This window comes from Rattus norvegicus, chromosome 14, assembly GCF_021556685.1.
Source record: "Rattus norvegicus strain SHRSP/BbbUtx chromosome 14, alternate assembly SHRSP_T2T, whole genome shotgun sequence".
Lineage (NCBI taxonomy): Eukaryota > Metazoa > Chordata > Mammalia > Rodentia > Muridae > Rattus > Rattus norvegicus.
In genome coordinates this window covers 60,148,342-60,165,981 of record NC_141547.1, presented here as the reverse complement: position 1 = coordinate 60,165,981, position 17,640 = coordinate 60,148,342, and positions in this window count along the sequence as shown.

The following is a 17,640-nucleotide window of genomic DNA, read 5'->3' as shown; positions in this document are numbered from 1 at the left end:
TAAACCTTCAGAGAGGCAGACAAGCCTGGGAAACCAGAAGAGACTGCTCTCTGCACACACATCTCGGACGCCAGAGGAAAAGGCCAAAGACCATCTGGAACCCTGGTGCACTGAAGCTCCAAAAGGGGCGGCACAGATCTTCCTGGTTGCTGCCGCTGCAGAGAGCCCGTGGGCAGCACGCCAGGAGTGAACTTGAGCCTCAGGACCACAGTAAGACCAACTTTTCTGCTGCAAGAAAGCTGCCTGGTGAACTCAAGACACAGGCCCACAGGAACAGCTGAAGACCTGTAGAGAGGAAAAACTACACGCCCGAAAGCAGAACACTCTGTCCCCATAACTGACTGAAAGAGAGGAAAACAGGTCTACAGCACTCCTGACACACAGGCTTATAGGACAGTCTAGCCACTGTCAGAAATAGCAGAACAAAGTAACACTAGAGATAATCTGATGGCGAGAGGCAAGCGCAGGAACCCAAGCAACAGAAACCAAGACTACTTGGCATCATCGGAGCCCAATTCTCCCACCAAAACAAACATGGAATATCCAAACACACCAGAAAAGCAAGACCTAGTTTCAAAATCATATTTGATCATGATGCTGGAGGACTTCAAGAAAGACGTGAAGAACTCCCTTAGGGAAACACAGGAAAACATTAATAAACAAGTAGAAGCCTACAGAGAGGAATCGCAAAAATCCCTGAAAGAATTCCTGGAAAACACAATCAAACAGTTGAAGGAATTAAAAATGGAAATAGAAGCAATCAAGAAAGAACACATGGAAACAACCCTGGATATAGAAAACCAAAAGAAGAGACAAGGAGCTGTAGATACAAGCTTCACCAACAGAATACAAGAGATGGAAGAGAGAATCTCGGGAGCAGAAGATTCCATAGAAATCATTGACTCAACTGTCAAAGATAATGTAAAGCGGAAAAAGCTACTGGTCCAAAACATACAGGAAATCCAGGACTCAATGAGAAGATCAAACCTAAGGATAATAGGTATAGAAGAGAGTGAAGACTCCCAGCTCAAAGGACCAGTAAATATCTTCAACAAAATCATAGAAGAAAACTTCCCTAACCTAAAAAAAGAGATACCCATAGACATACAAGAAGCCTACAGAACTCCAAATAGATTGGACCAGAAAAGAAACACCTCCCGTCACATAATAGTCAAAACACCAAACGCACAAAATAAAGAAAGAATATTAAAAGCAGTAAGGGAAAAAGGTCAAGTAACATATAAAGGCAGACCTATCAGAATCACACCAGACTTCTCGCCAGAAACTATGAAGGCCAGAAGATCCTGGACGGATGTCATACAGACCCTAAGAGAACACAAATGCCAGCCCAGGTTACTTTATCCTGCAAAACTCTCAATTAACATAGATGGAGAAACCAAGATATTCCATGACAAAACCAAATTTACACAATATCTTTCTACAAATCCAGCACTACAAAGGATAATAAATGGTAAAGCCCAACATAAGGAGGCAAGCTATACCCTAGAAAAAGCAAGAAACTAATCGTCTTGGCAACAAAACTAAGAGAATGAAAGCACACAAACATAACCTCACATCCAAATATGAATACAACAGGAAGCAATAATCACTATTCCTTAATATCTCTCAACATCAATGGCCTCAACTCCCCAATAAAAAGACATAGATTAACAAACTGGATACGCAGCGAGGACCCTGCATTCTGCTGCCTACAGGAAACAAAACACCTCAGAGACAAAGACAGACATTACCTCAGAGTGAAAGGCTGGAAAACTATTTTCCAAGCAAATGGTCAGAAGAAGCAAGCTGGAGTAGCCATTCTAATATCAAATAAAATCAATTTTCAATTAAAAGTCATCAAAAAAGATGAGGAAGGACACTTCATATTCATCAAAGGAAAAATCCACCAAGATGAACTCTCAATCCTAAATATCTATGCCCCAAATACAAGGGCACCTACATATGAAAAAGAAACCTTACTAAAGCTCAAAACACACATTGCACCTCACACAATAATAGTGGGAGATTTCAATACCCCACTCTCATCAATGGACAGATCATGGAAACAGAAATTGAACAGAGATGTAGACAGACTAAGAGAAGTCATGAGCCAAATGGACTTAACGGATATTTATAGAACATTCTATCCTAAAGCAAAAGGATATACCTTATTCTCAGCTCCTCATGGTACTTTCTCCAAAATCGACCATATAATTGGTCAAAAAACGGGCCTCAACAGGTACAGAAGGATAGAAATAATCCCATGCGTGCTATCTGACCACCACGGCCTAAAACTGGTCTTCAATAACAATAAGGGAAGAATGCCCACATATACGTGGAAATTGAACAATGCTCTACTCAATGATAACCTGGTCAAAGAAGAAATAAAGAAAGAAATTAAAAACTTTTTAGAATTTAATGAAAATGAAGGTACAACATACCCAAACTTATGGGACACAATGAAAGCTGTGCTAAGAAGAAAACTCATAGCGCTGAGTGCCTGCAGAAAGAAACAGGAAAGAGCATATGTCAGCAGCTTGACAGCACACCTAAAAGCTCTAGAACAAAAAGAAGCACATACACCCAGGAGGAGTAGAAGGCAGGAAATAATCAAACTCAGAGCTGAAATCAACCAAGTAGAAACAAAAAGGATCATAAAAGAATCAACAGAACCAAAAGTTGGTTCTTTGAGAAAATCAACAAGATAGATAAACCCTTAGCCAGACTAACGAGAGGACACAGAGAGTGCGTCCAAATTAACAAAATCAGAAATGAAAAGGGAGACATAACAACAGATTCAGAGGAAATTCAAAAAATCATCAGATCTTACTATAAAAACCTATATTCAACAAAACTTGAAAATCTTCAGGAAATGGACAATTTCCTAGACAGATACCAGGTACCGAAGTTAAATCAGGAACAGATAAACCAGTTAAACGACCCCATAACTCCTAAGGAAATAGAAGCAGTCTTTAAAGGTCTCCCAACCAAAAAGAGCCCAGGTCCAGACGGGTTTAGTGCAGAATTCTACCAAAACTTCATAGAAGACCTCATACCAATATTATCCAAACTATTCCACAAAATTGAAACAGATGGATCACTACCGAATACCTTCTACGAAGCCACAATTACTCTTATACCTAAACTACACAAAGACCCAACAAAGAAAGAGAACTTCAGACCAATTTCCCTTATGAATATCGACGCAAAAATACTCAACAAAATTCTGGCAAACCGAATCCAAGAGCACATCAAAACAATCATCCACCATGACCAAGTAGGCTTCATCCCAGGCATGCAGGGATGGTTTAATATACGGAAAACCATCAACGTGATCCATTATATAAACAAACTGAAAGAACAAAACCACATGATCATTTCATTAGACGCTGAGAAAGCATTTGACAAAATTCAACACCCCTTCATGATAAAAGTCCTGGAAAGAATAGGAATTCAAGGCCCATACCTGAACATAGTAAAAGCAATATACAGCAAACCAGTTGCTAACATTAAACTAAATGGAGAGAACTTCGAAGCAATCCCACTAAAATCAGGGACTACACAAGGCTGCCCACTCTCTCCCTACTTATTCAATATAGTTCTTGAAGTTCTAGCCAGAGCAATCAGACAACAAAAGGAGGTCAAGGGGATACAGATCGGAAAAGAAGAAGTCAAAATATCACTGTTTGCAGATGATATGATAATATATTTAAGTGATCCCAAAAGTTCCACCAGAGAACTACTAAAGCTGATAAACAACTTCAGCAAAGTGGCTGGGTATAAAATTAACTCAAATAAATCAGTAGCCTTCCTCTACACAAAAGAGAAACAAGCCGAGAAAGAAATTAGGGAAACGACACCCTTCATAATAGACCCAAATAATATAAAGTATCTCGGTGTGACTTTAACCAAGCAAGTAAAAGATCTGTACAATCAGATCTTCAAGACACTGAGGAAGGAAATTGAAGAAGACCTCAGAAGATGGAAAGATCTCCCATGCTCATGGATTGGCAGGATTAATATAGTAAAAATGGCCATTTTACCAAAAGCAATCTACAGATTCAATGCAATCCCCATCAAAATACCAATCCAATTCTTCAAAGAGTTAGACAGAACAATTTGCAAATTCATCTGGAATAACAAAAAACCCAGGATAGCTAAAGCTATCCTCAACAATAAAAGGACTTCAGGGGGAATCACTATCCCTGAACTCAAGCAGTATTACAGAGCAATAGTGATAAATACTGCGTGGTATTGGTACAGAGACAGACAGATAGACCAATGGAATAGAATTGAAGACCCAGAAATGAACCCACACACCTATGGTCACTTGATTTTTGACAAAGGAGCCAAAACCATCCAATGGAAAAAAGATAGCATTTTCAGCAAATGGTGCTGGTTCAACTGGAGGTCAACATGTAGAAGAATGCAGATCGATCCATGCTTATCACCCTGTACAAAGCTTAAGTCCAAGTGGATCAAGGACCTCCACATCAAACCAGACACACTCAAACTAATAGAAGAAAAACGAGGGAAGCATCTGGAACACATGGGCACTGGAAAAAATTTCCTGAACAAAACACCAATGGCTTACGCTCTAAGATCAAGAATCGACAAATGGGATCTCATAAAACTGCAAAGCTTCTGTAAGGCAAAGGACACTGTGGTTAGGACAAAATGGCAACCAGCAGATCGGGAAAAGATCTTTACCAATCCTACAACAGATAGAGGCCTTATATCCAAAATATGCAAAGAACTCAAGAAGTTAGACCGCAGGGAAACCAATAACCCTATTAAAAATGGGGTTCAGAGCTAAACAAAGAATTCACAGCTCAGGAATGCCGAATGGCTGAGAAACACCTAAAGAAATGTTCAACATCTTTAGTCATAAGGGAAATGCAAATCAAAACAACCCTGAGATTTCACCTCACACCAGTGAGAATGGCTAAGATCAAAAACTCAGGTGACAGCAGATGCTGGCTAGGATGTGGAGAAAGAGGAACACTCCTCCATTGTTGGTGGGATTGCAGACTGGTACAACCATTCTGGAAATCAGTCTGGAGGTTCCTCAGAAAATTGGACATTGAACTGCCTGAGGATCCAGCTATACCTCTCTTGGGCATATACCCAAAAGATGCTTCAACATATAAAAGAGACACGTGCTCCACTATGTTCATCGCAGCCTTATTTATAATAGGCAGAAACTTGAAAGAACCCAGATGCCCTTCAACAGAGGAATGGATACAGAAAATGTGGTACATCTACACAATGGACTATTACTCCGCTATCAAAAACGAGTTTATGAAATTCGTAGGCAAATGGTTGGAACTGGAAAATATCATCCTGAGTGAGCTAACCCAATCACAGAAAGACATACATGGTATGCACTCATTGATAAGTGGCTATTAGCCCAAATGCTTGAATTACCCTAGATCCCTAGAACAAATGAAACTCAAGACGGATGATCAAAATGTGAATGCTTCACTCCTTCTTTAAATGAGGAAAAAGAATACCCTTGGCAGGGAAGGGAGAGGCAAAGATTAAAACAGAGACTGAAGGAACACCCATTCAGAGCCTGCCCCACATGTGGCCCATGCATATACAGCCACCCAATTAGACAAGATGGATGAAGGAAAGAAGTGCAGACAGACAGGAGCCGGATGTAGATCGCTCCTGAGAGACACAGCCAGAATACAGCAAATACAGAGGCGAATGCCAGCAGCAAACCACTGAACTGAGAATAGGTCCCCCTTTGAAGGAATCAGAGAAAAAACTGGAAGAGCTTGAAGGGGCTCGAGACCCCAAAAGTACAACAATGTCAAGCAACCAGAGCTTTCAGGGTTAAGCCGCTACCTAAAGACTATACATGGACTGACCCTGGACTCTGACCCCATTGGTAGCAATGAATATCCTTGAAAGAGCACCAGTGGAAGGGGAAGCCCTGGGTCCTGCTAAGACTGAACCCCCAGTGAACTAGACTATGGGGGGAGGGCGGCAATGGGGGGAGGGTTGGGAGGGGAACACCCATAAGGAAGGGGAGGGGGGAGGGGGATGTTTGCCCGGAAACCGGGAAAGGGAATAACACTTGAAATGTATATAAGAAGTACTCAAGTTAATAAAAAAAATTTATATTTATACCAAAAAAAAGAAACATAGAAAGGAAACTATTTTCCATAAGTTGCTATCTAAGCCTATTTTTACATTTTTTAAAATAAATTCTCAGCCTGTCCTTGAAAACTTTTCAGCACTTTTTAACCCAATGATGTGTCAAGTAATTTTTCTATACTTCATAAAACATGTCTCTCAAAGTATACACATTAATGCTTATGTAGGTAGTGATGGGAAATTCTAATTCCACAGATCAATTCTAATTGTATATAATCCAGATCTGTGATGACTACATAAGAGTGGACCTGACACTTCTTGTAAACCTGTAGGTGTCTGTCATGCCAAGAATGATACTGTCCCTGAAGTATGAAAGTCTACTCTGTTCTACGTCATGTTTTTCCTTCCACCCCATCACCTTTCATATTAATATGTAGAAAAATAGAATTCTGTGTGTGCTAGTGAATGTCAGCCCTGCATCATTAACCACTAGTTTCTCATTTAACAAACGTTTTATGCCAGTCAAGAGTAAAATGGCTATCAGACTATTATTATATTTTAATTCATTTAAAATTTTTCTTTTCCTCAGTTAGAAAGTTGACATAAACAGAAAATAGTGGAACATAAACAATTGTTGTCTTTTAGAAAGACAAAGCAACAGATAAATGGGCAGATACTCACTTGTTTACACATTCCAAAATCTTGTAAAAACAGTGAACTGGAAAGGGAAAAATAGCCCTGGTATAACATTATATGACAAAGTTTCCAAAGATACCACTAATTTCCTTTTCGACAGGCCATCTACTGGTGAGCTTGCATTCTACCTTTAAGAGAGCAAGTGAGGCTCTGCTGGGAAAAACAAAATTTTCATTTGCAAATGGTTATTAATTAGAGATTACTTCTGAGTTAGGAACTGGGACACATGTCCACTTCTTCTTTAAGTTCTCGGATCTTATGTAATGAAGACTCATGCAGGCCCTATGCATTCTACCTCAGTCTCTGAGCGTTCAAATGTGCTCTAATTATGTTGATTTAAAAGGCATGTTTCCTTGGTCTTCTCCGTCTGCTCTGGCTCTTAAATTCTTTCTGTCTTCCCTTCTGCAGGTTTGCTTTATGCCTCCTGAGGGGCAGGGAAGAATTTCATAGATATATATCATTTAGGGCTGTGTTCTTGGGTCTCTCAGGCTGGCTGTGGGTCACTGTATTTGTTTCCATATGCTACAGGAGAAAACTCCAATGATGGCTGAGCAAGATACTGATCTATGGGTATAGCAGAATGTCATTAAGAATCATTTTATTGCTACCTTCTTTTATTAGAAGAGTAGTATTTGTTTATACCCTTTCACCTAGTGCCCTGGCTATGAAGCCTAAGGTTTTTGGCCAACCAACCAGTGTCAAGTATGAATACCCTTGTATAGATTGGGTACATACACAAATTCAGATGAAACATTTGTTAGTTAATCTCAGAAGCTTTGTGCCACCACTGCACTAACATAAGTGCAGACAGGGCACAATTTTAGGTGAAAGTATTAGTCACTGAATACGTGCTTACATTTCTCTTTTGTTGGCATTCAAAATACCTTCCTGTACTGTACCACATTCAGGTGAAGACTGTATGAAGAAAGCAGACTTGACTACCTAATGTTCAATGAATTATGAAGATGCTGTCTTCAGCAATGGTTCCTTGATTTCAATTCTTGGAGAGCAATCTGCACTCTTGGCAGCAGCCTGAGTTTTATGGGGCTTCCTATGGACCAGTTTGCCTAATAATTCAACTAGAAATAACCTATTCCTGGTAATTGAAGCTTCATTTGATGACAAGACCTGGCCAAGTGGGCCTCTGTCACCGGTTTATTTGGTGAGTACATTTAGATCACCTTTATATATGTATATATTTTAAGAGAATCTACTATTGCAAATTTGCATGCTACTTCTCAAATGGCCCTTCATTTTATTTCTGTCCCTAATTTCCCCCTCTTTCCTTTGTTTCCTTTTCTTTCACACCACCATCTAATTCTCCTGCTCAATCACCCCACCATCCATCTTTAACACTGTATTCTGTTACCCTTTCTTAGGGAGATCATTGTGTGTCCTGTTTATTTTACTCCATACCTAACCTCTGTGATTTTATAGAGATTACCTTCATTACCATGAACTTAACAGCTATGACACATGTATAGGGGAAAACATGCTATAATTGTCTTTCTGGGTCTGGGTTATCCCCCTAGGATGACTTTAAGTTCCATCCATTTACCTAGAGTTTTCATGATTTTATTCTTTTTAATGATTGAGTGATATTATATTATACAATGGTGCCATTTTTATCCTTTCTTCTGATGAAGAACATCAGTTTTCCCAGTTTCTGGCTATTGTGAATTAAGCAGCAGTAAATAGGTAGATCAGGAATCCCTATGGTACGATGGAGTGTGTGTTGGAATATGCTCGCGAGCTATAGCTGGGTGTTGATTGTGCTCCACTCCCATATTGCTGAGGTACAACCATGCTGATTTTCATATAGCAGTGTGAGGTTGTTGTCCTACCAGCAATGCATTAGTGTTCCCCTAAATTCATATCCTCATCATCATGAACTGTTACCTGTTCCATTGATTGGAACCTTCTTGGTGGGGGTAAGATTAATCTGATAGTAGTTTTGATTTGTATTTCTGTGATAACTAAGATATTAACCATTTCTTTTGGTGTTTTCAGCCTTTTGACTCTCCTCTTTAGAGAATTCCTTTTCAGATCTCTATCACTTCTTTAAATTTATTATTTTAATTTGTATATATAGCTTTTTGGTTTCTCTATGTATTTTAAATATTATCCCTCTATCAGATATGAAGTTAGTAAAAACTTTTCCTAATCTGGGGTCAGCCTGTTTGTTTGAATGACAGTGTACTTTGCCATGTAGAGCTGTTCAGTTTCATGAGGTCCCATCATTTGTTCTGAATATCTGTGCAAATGATGTCCTGTTCTGAAAGTTCTTTTCTGTGACAATGAGCTGAAGCCTATTTCCTCTTTCTTTTCTATCAGTTTCATTGTAACTGGTTTGATCTTGGAGTTTTTGTTCCATTCGGAGTTTTCTTCTCTACCAGCTGGTATTAAAGAACTATTCGAATTTTTCACATGTAGCCATCTCATTTTGACTATGACCATTTGTTGATGAAGCTGTCTTTATTTCAATACATATCTCTGGCTTATTTTTCAAAAATCAGAGGTCCATAGGCATGTGAGGTTTTGTTTGGGTCTTCAATTTCATTCCTTTGATCGATGTGTCTATTTTTGGGTCTATACCATGTTGGTTTTCTTCATATACATCTTCACTATTCCAACTTGAAATTATTATGGTTATGACTTTGATGATTTTCTTGATTATTCAGGATTTTTTAATGTAGAGGAATTTAATCCAATACCATAGCTGCTCTAATCATACACAGAGACCTACTTTTATATGAGCTGCTGGAATGCAGACACTCCACACACCTTTAGTCATTCGTGTTGGAATAAAGACACACCCTTAGTACACATTTTTTATTCCAAACAATGATGTCAAAATGATTGACAAACAAAATGATAAATCAGAGAAAGATGTGATAGGATAAGCCCAACTTTTACAAGAACTGCCCAGGAAAGTGAAACTATTTAAGAGGAACACAGAGTTAGTCCAGTCACTGTAGTCGATCACAGGGGATTCAGTGCAGTGAGTGTAATATAGTTGAGTTTGTTCATGAGCTCATGCAGTTCAGTGCAGGTCAGCAGAGGCAGTGGAAGCCAAATAATAAGATGGGGCCAGAAGATTAGGACAAACTGCCAGAGTTATTTTGAGGGTAAGTAGAGAAATTCACTGAGAAGCTGGGAGAAGTCAGAATGAACCAATCAGCTTACAGAGGAGTTTGAGCCAGAACAACCGATTTAAACCAGCCAGCCAGAGTTCAGAGAGAACTAGAAAGAATAAGCATATTCAGAAGTAAGTCTTAGAGAATGAGAACGTTCTAAGTGTAGGATAGCATATGGAGGTTAGAAGCTTAAGTCTCCAAAGCCTGGTCTTCCAGAAGATTAGACTGCACAGAGGTGAGAAGTCCTTGCATAAGCCTGGAGACATAAAAACACTCTGGGCTCACTCCAAATCATAAAGCTTTCATCATTTCCTATGAGGAAATAAAACCAACTTTTACAGTTTTTGTTATCTTGGTTTTTTACTTTTGCTTTTATGTGAAGCAGAAAATTATACCATTAAGATCTATAAAGAACTGTGTAGGGCTCTTAATGGGAATTAAATTGAATCTGTAATGGTTCTCAGTAAGATGGACCTTTTTTTTTTTTATCATTATCTCTTTTTTTTTTTTATTAACTTGAGTATTTCTTATATACATTTCGAGTGTTATTCCCTTTCCCGGTTTCCGGGCAAACATCCCCCTCCCCCCTCCCCTTCCTTATGGGTGTTCCCCTCCCAACCCTCCCCCCATTGCCGCCCTCCCCCCATAGACTAGTTCACTGGGGGTTCAGTCTTAGCAGGACCCAGGGCTTCCCCTTCCACTGGTGCTCTTACTAGGATATTCATTGCTACCTATGGGGTCAGAGTCCAGGGTCAGTCCATGTATAGTCTTTAGGTAGTGGCTTAGTCCCTGGAAGCTCTGGTTGCTTGGCATTGTTGTACTTTTGGGGTCTTGAGCCCCTTCAAGCTCTTCCAGTTCTTTCTCTGATTCCTTCAATAGGGGACCTATTCTCAGTTCAGTGGTTTGCTGCTGGCATTCGCCTCTGTATTTGCTGTATTCTGGCTGTGTCTCTCAGGAGCGATCTACATCCGGCTCCTGTCTGTCTGCACTCCTTTGCTTCATCCATCTTGTCTAATTGGGTGGCTGTATATGTATGGGCCACATGTGGGGCAGGCTCTGAATGGGTGTTCCTTCAGTCTCTGTTTTAATCTTTGCCTCTCCCTTCCCTGCCAAGGGTATTCTTTTTCCTCATTTAAAGAAGGAGTGAAGCATTCACATTTTGATCATCCGTCTTGAGTTTCGTTTGTTCTAGGGATCTAGGGTAATTCAACCATTTGGGCTAATAGCCATTTATCAATGAGTGCATACCATGTATGTCTTTCTGTGATTGGGTTAGCTCACTCAGGATGATATTTTCCAGTTCCAACCATTTGCCTACGAATTTCATAAACTCGTTGTTTTTGATAGCTGAGTAATATTCCATTGTGTAGATGTACCACATTTTCTGTATCCATTCCTCTGTTGAAGGGCATCTGGGTTCTTTCCATTTTCTGGCTATTATAAATAAGGCTGCGATGAACATAGTGGAGCACGTGTCTCTTTTATATGTTGAGGCATCTTTTGGGTATATGCCCAAGAGAGGTATAGCTGGATCCTCAGGCAGTTCAATGTCCAATTTTCTGAGGAACCTCCAGACTGATTTCCAGAATGGTTTTACCAGTCTGCAATCCCACCAACAATGGAGGAGTGTTCCTCTTTCTCCACATCCTCGCCAGCATCTGCTGTCACCTGAGTTTTTGATCTTAGCCAATCGCACTGGTGTGAGGTGAAATCTCAGGGTTGTTTTGATTTGCATTTCCCTTATGACTAAAGATGTTGAACATTTCTTTAGGTGTTTCTCAGCCATTCGGCATTCCTCAGCTGTGAATTCTTTGTTTAGCTCTGAACCCCATTTTTTAATAGGGTTATTTGTTTCCCTGCGGTCTAACTTCTTGAGTTCTTTGTATATTTTGGATATAAGGCCTCTATCTGTTGTAGGATTGGTAAAGATCTTTTCCCAATCTGTTGGTTGCCGTTTTGTCCTAACCACAGTGTCCTTTGCCTTACAGAAGCTTTGTAGTTTTATGAGATCCCATTTGTCGATTCTTGATCTTAGAGCATAAGCCATTGGTGTTTTGTTCAGGAAATTTTTTCCAGTGCCCATGTGTTCCAGATGCTTCCCTCGTTTTTCTTCTATTAGTTTGAGTGTGTCTGGTTTGATGTGGAGGTCCTTGATCCACTTGGACTTAAGCTTTGTGCAGGGTGATAAGCATGGATCGATCTGCATTCTTCTACATGTTGACCTCCAGTTGAACCAGCACCATTTGCTGAAAATGCTATCTTTTTTCCATTGGATGGTTTTGGCTCCTTTGTCAAAAATCAAGTGACCATAGGTATGTGGGTTCATTTCTGGGTCTTCAATTCTATTCCATTGGTCTATCTGTCTGTCTCTGTACCAATACCACGCAGTTTTTATCACTATTGCTCTGTAATACTGCTTGAGTTCAGGGATAGTGATTCCCCCTGAAGTCCTTTTATTGTTGAGGATAGCTTTAGCTATCCTGGGTTTTTTGTTATTCCAGAAGAATTTGCAAATTGTTCTGTCTAACTCTTTGAAGAATTGGATTGGTATTTTGATGGGGATTGCATTGAATCTGTAGATTGCTTTTGGTAAAATGGCCATTTTTACTATATTAATCCTGCCAATCCATGAGCATGGGAGATCTTTCCATCTTCTGAGGTCTTCTTCAATTTCCTTCCTCAGTGTCTTGAAGTTCTTATTGTACAGATCTTTTACTTGCTTGGTTAAAGTCACACCGAGATTCTTTATATTATTTGGGTCTAATATGAAGGGTGTCGTTTCCCTAATTTCTTTCTCGGCTTGTTTCTCTTTTGTATAGAGGAAGGCAACTGATTTATTTGAGTTAATTTTATACCCAGCCACTTTGCTGAAGTTGTTTATCAGCTTTAGTAGTTGTCTGGTAGAACTTTTGGGATCACTTAAATATACTATCATATCATCTGCAAATAGTGATATTTTGACTTCTTCTTTTCCGATCTGTATCCCCTTGACCTCCTTTTGTTGTCTGATTGCTCTGGCTAGAACTTCAAGAACTATATTGAATAAGTAGGGAGAGAGTGGGCAGCCTTGTGTAGTCCCTGATTTTAGTGGGATTCTTCAAGTTTCTCTCCATTTAGTTTAATGTTAGCAACTGGTTTGCTGTATATGGCTTTTACTATGTTCAGGTATGGGCCTTGAATTCCTACTCTTTCCAGGACTTTTATCATGAAGGGGTGTTGAATTTTGTCAAATGCTTTCTCAGCATCTAATGAAATGATCATGTGGTTTTGTTCTTTCAGTTTGTTTATATAATGGATCACGTTGATGGTTTTCCGTATATTAAACCATCCCTGCATGCCTGGGATGAAGCCTACCTGGTCATGGTGGATGATTGTTTTGATGTGCTCTTGGATTCGGTTTGCCAGAATTTTGTTGAGTATTTTTGCGTCGATATTCATAAGGGAAATTGGTCTGAAGTTCTCTTTCTTTGTTGTGTCTTTGTGTGGTTTAGGTATAAGAGTAATTATGTCTTCGTAGAAGGTATTCGGTAGTGATCCATCTGATTCACTTTTGTGGAATAGTTTGGATAATATTGGTATGATGTCTTCTATGTAGGTTTGATAGAATTCTGCACTAAACCCGTCTGGACCTGGGCTCTTTTTGGTTGGGAGAACTTTAATGACTGCTTCTATTTCCTTAGGAGTTATGGGGTTGATTAACTGGTTTATCTCTTCCTGATTTAACTTCGGTACCTGGTATCTGTCTAGGAAATTGTCCATTTCCTGAAGATTTTCAAGTTTTGTTGAATATAGGTTTTTATAGTAAGATCTGATGATTTTTTGAATTTCCTCTGAATCTGTAGTTATGTCTCTCTTTTCATTTCTGATTTTGTTAATTTGGACGCACTCCCTGGGTCCTCTCGTTAGTCTGGCTAAGGGTTTATCTATCTTGTTGATTTTCTCAAAGAACCAACTTTTGGTTCTGTTGATTCTTTCTATGGTCCTTTTTGTTTCTACTTGGTTGATTTCAGCTTTGAGTTTGATTATTTCCTGCCTTCTACTCCTCCTGTGGGTATTTGCTTCTTTTTGTTCTAGAGCTTTTAGGTGTGCTGTCAAGCTGCTGACATATGCTCTTTCCTGTTTCTTTCTGCAGGCACTCAGCGCTATGAGTTTTCCTCTTAGCACAGCTTTCATTGTGTCCCATAAGTTTGGGTATGTTGTACCTTCATTTTCATTAAATTCTAAAAAGTTTTTAATTTCTTTCTTTATTTCTTCCTTGACCAGGTTATCATTGAGTAGAGCATTGTTCAATTTCCAAGTATATGTGGGCATTCTTCCTTGATTGTTATTGAAGACCAGCTTTAGACCGTGGTGGTCTGATAGCACGCATGGGATTATTTCTATCTTTCTGTACCTGTTGAGGCCCGTTTTTTGACCAATTATATGGTCAATTTTGGAGAAAGTACCATGAGGAGTTGAGAAGAAGGTATATCCTTTTGCTTTAGGATAGAATGTTCTATAAATATCCGTTAAGTCCATTTGGCTCATGACTTCTCTTAGTCTGTCTACATCTCTGTTTAATTTCTGTTTCCATGATCCGTCCATTGATGAGAGTGGGGTGTTGAAATCTCCCACTATTATTGTGTGAGGTGCAATGTGTGTTTTGAGCTTTAGTAAGGTTTCTTTTACATATGTAGGTGCCCTTGTATTTGGGGCATAGATATTAAGATTGAGAGTTCATCTTGGTGGATTTTTCCTTTGATGAATATGAAGTGTCCTTCCTTATCTTTTTTGATGACTTTTAGTTGAAAATTGATTTTATTTGATATTAGAATGGCTACTCCAGCTTGCTTCTTCTGACCATTTGCTTGGAAAGTTGTTTTCCAGCCTTTCACTCTGAGGTAATGTCTGTCTTTGTCTCTGAGGTGTGTTTCCTGTAGGCAGCAGAATGCAGGGTCCTCGTTGCGTATCCAGTTTGTTAATCTATGTCTTTTTATTGGGGAGTTGAGGCCATTGATGTTGAGAGATATTAAGGAATAGTGATTATTGCTTCCTGTTATATTCATATTTGGATGTGAGGTTATGTTTGTGTGCTTTCATTCTCTTTGTTTTGTTGCCAAGACGATTAGTTTCTTGCTTTCTAGGGTATAGCTTGCCTCCTTATGTTGGGCTTTACCAGTTATTATCCTTTGTAGTGCTGGATTTGTAGAAAGATATTGTGTGAATTTGGTTTTGTCATGGAATATCTTGGTTTCTCCATCTATGTTAATTGAGAGTTTTGCAGGATAAAGTAACCTGGGCTGGCATTTGTGTTCTCTTAGGGTCCGTATTACATCAGTCCAGGCTCTTCTGGCCTTCGTAGTTTCTGGCGAGAAGTCTGGTGTGATTCTGATAGGTCTGCCTTTATATGTTACTTGACTTTTTTCCCTTACTGCTTTTAATATTCTTTCTTTATTTTGTGCTTTTGGTGTTTTGACTATTATGTGACGGGAGGTGTTTCTTTTCTGGTCCCATCTCTTGGAGTTCTGTAGGCTTCTTGTATGCCTATGGGTATCTCTTTTTTTAGGTTAGGGAAGTTTTCTTCTATGATTTTGTTGAAGATATTTACTGGTCCTTTGAGCTGGGAGTCTTCACTCTCTTCTATACCTATTATCCTTAGGCTTGATCTTCTCATTGAGTCCTGGATTTCCTGTATGTTTTGGACCAGTAGCTTTTTCCGCTTTACATTATCTTTGACAGTTGAGTCAATGATTTCTATGGAATCTTCTGCTCCCGAGATTCTCTCTTCCATCTCTTGTATTCTGTTGGTGAGGCTTGTATCTACAGCTCCTTGTCTCTTCTTTTGGTTTTCTATATCCAGGGTTGTTTCCATGTGTTCTTTCTTGATTGCTTCTATTTCCATTTTTAGTTCCTTCAACTGTTTGATTGTGTTTTCCTGGAATTCTTTCAGGGATTTTTGCGATTCTTTCAGGGATTTTTGCGATTCCTCTCTGTAGGCTTCTACTTGTTTATTAATGTTTTCCTGTGTTTCCCTAAGGGAGTTCTTCATGTCTTTCTTGAAATCTTCCAGCATCATGATCAAATATGATTTTGCAACTAGATCTTGCTTTTCTGGTGTGTTTGGATATTCCATGTTTGTTTTGGTGGGAGAATTGGGCTCCGATGATGCCAAGTAGTCTTGGTTTCTGTTGCTTGGGTTCCTGCGTTTGCCTCTCGCCATCAGATTATCTCTAGTGTTACTTTGTTCTGCTATTTCTGACAGTGGCTAGACTGTCCTATAAGCCTGTGTGTCAGGAGTGCTGTAGACCTGTTTTCCTCTCTTTCAGTCAGTTATGGGGACAGAGTGTTCTGCTTTTGGGCGTGTAGTTTTTCCTCTCTACAGGTCTTCAGCTGTTCCTGTGGGCCTGTGTCTTGAGTTCACCAGGCAGCTTTCTTGCAGCAGAAAGGTTGGTCTTACCTGTGGTCCCGAGGCTCAAGTTCGCTCGCGGGGTGCTGCCCAGGGGCTCTCTGAAGCGGCAGCAACCAGGAAGACCTGTGCCGCCCCTTCCGGGAGCTTCAGTGCACCAGGGTTCCAGATGGCCTTTGGTGTTTTCCTCTGGCGTCCGAGATGTGTTTGCAGTGTGCAGTCTCTTCTGGTTTCCCAGGCTTGTCTGCCTCTCTGAGCGTTTAGCTCTCCCTCCCACGGGATTTGGGTGCAGAGAACTGTTTATCCGGTCTGTTTCCCTCAGGTTCTGGCGGTGTCTCAGGCAGGGGTCCTGCCGCTCCTGGGCCCTCCCCCACGGGAGCCCAGAGGCCTTATACAGTTTCCTCTTGGACCAGGGATGTGGGCAGGGGTGGGCAGTGTTGGTGGTCTCTTCTGCTCGCAGCCTTAGGAGTGCCCACCTGACCAGGCGGTGAGGTCTCTTTCCCACAGGGTCTGGGAGCAGAGAGCTGCTGCGGGCCGGTATCAGCAGGTGTGGGACTTCCCGTGAGTGTGATTTTTTGTTTGCTTGATTGTTTGTTTGTGTGTTTGTATTTTAAGGAACTTGAGTGTGTAATATTCCTTTACAAATATCATGACCAAGAAGCAAGTTGGGGAGGAAAGAGTTTATTCAGCTTACTTCCACATTGCTGTTCCTCACCAAAGGAAGTCAGGACTGGAACTCAAGCAAGTCAGGAAGCAGGAGCTAATGCAGAGGCCATGGAGGAATGTTACTTACTGGCTTGTTTCTCCTGGCTTTCTCAGCTTGCTCTCTTACAGGACCCAAGACTACCAGCCCAGGGATGGTATCAACCACAATGGGCTGGTTCCTCCTCCCTTGATCACTAATTGGGAAAATACCTTACAGCTGGATCTCATGGAGGCATTTCCTCAACTGAGGCTCCTTTCTCAGTGATAACTTCAGCTTGTGTCAAGTTGACACACAAAACCAGCCAGTACAGGTACCCTTGAATTTGTAGCTTAGATGTTAATTAAGAATTGAAATATCCTTTTGGGTGATTTTACTTTGATGATTATGTAATGGCTTTCAGCATTTCCAAAGAACTTATTTTGTTCCAAAGATTTATTTTGGTTGGAAGTCTATTTTGTCAAATATTACTATGACTACACCAGTGTGCTTCCTAACTCCATTTGCATGGAATATCTTTTTCTAATCCTTCATCGTGAGGTGATATCTATTCTTGTGGTTAATGTATATTTGTTAAATACAATAGTGGTGCGGATCCTATTTTAAATATCCAT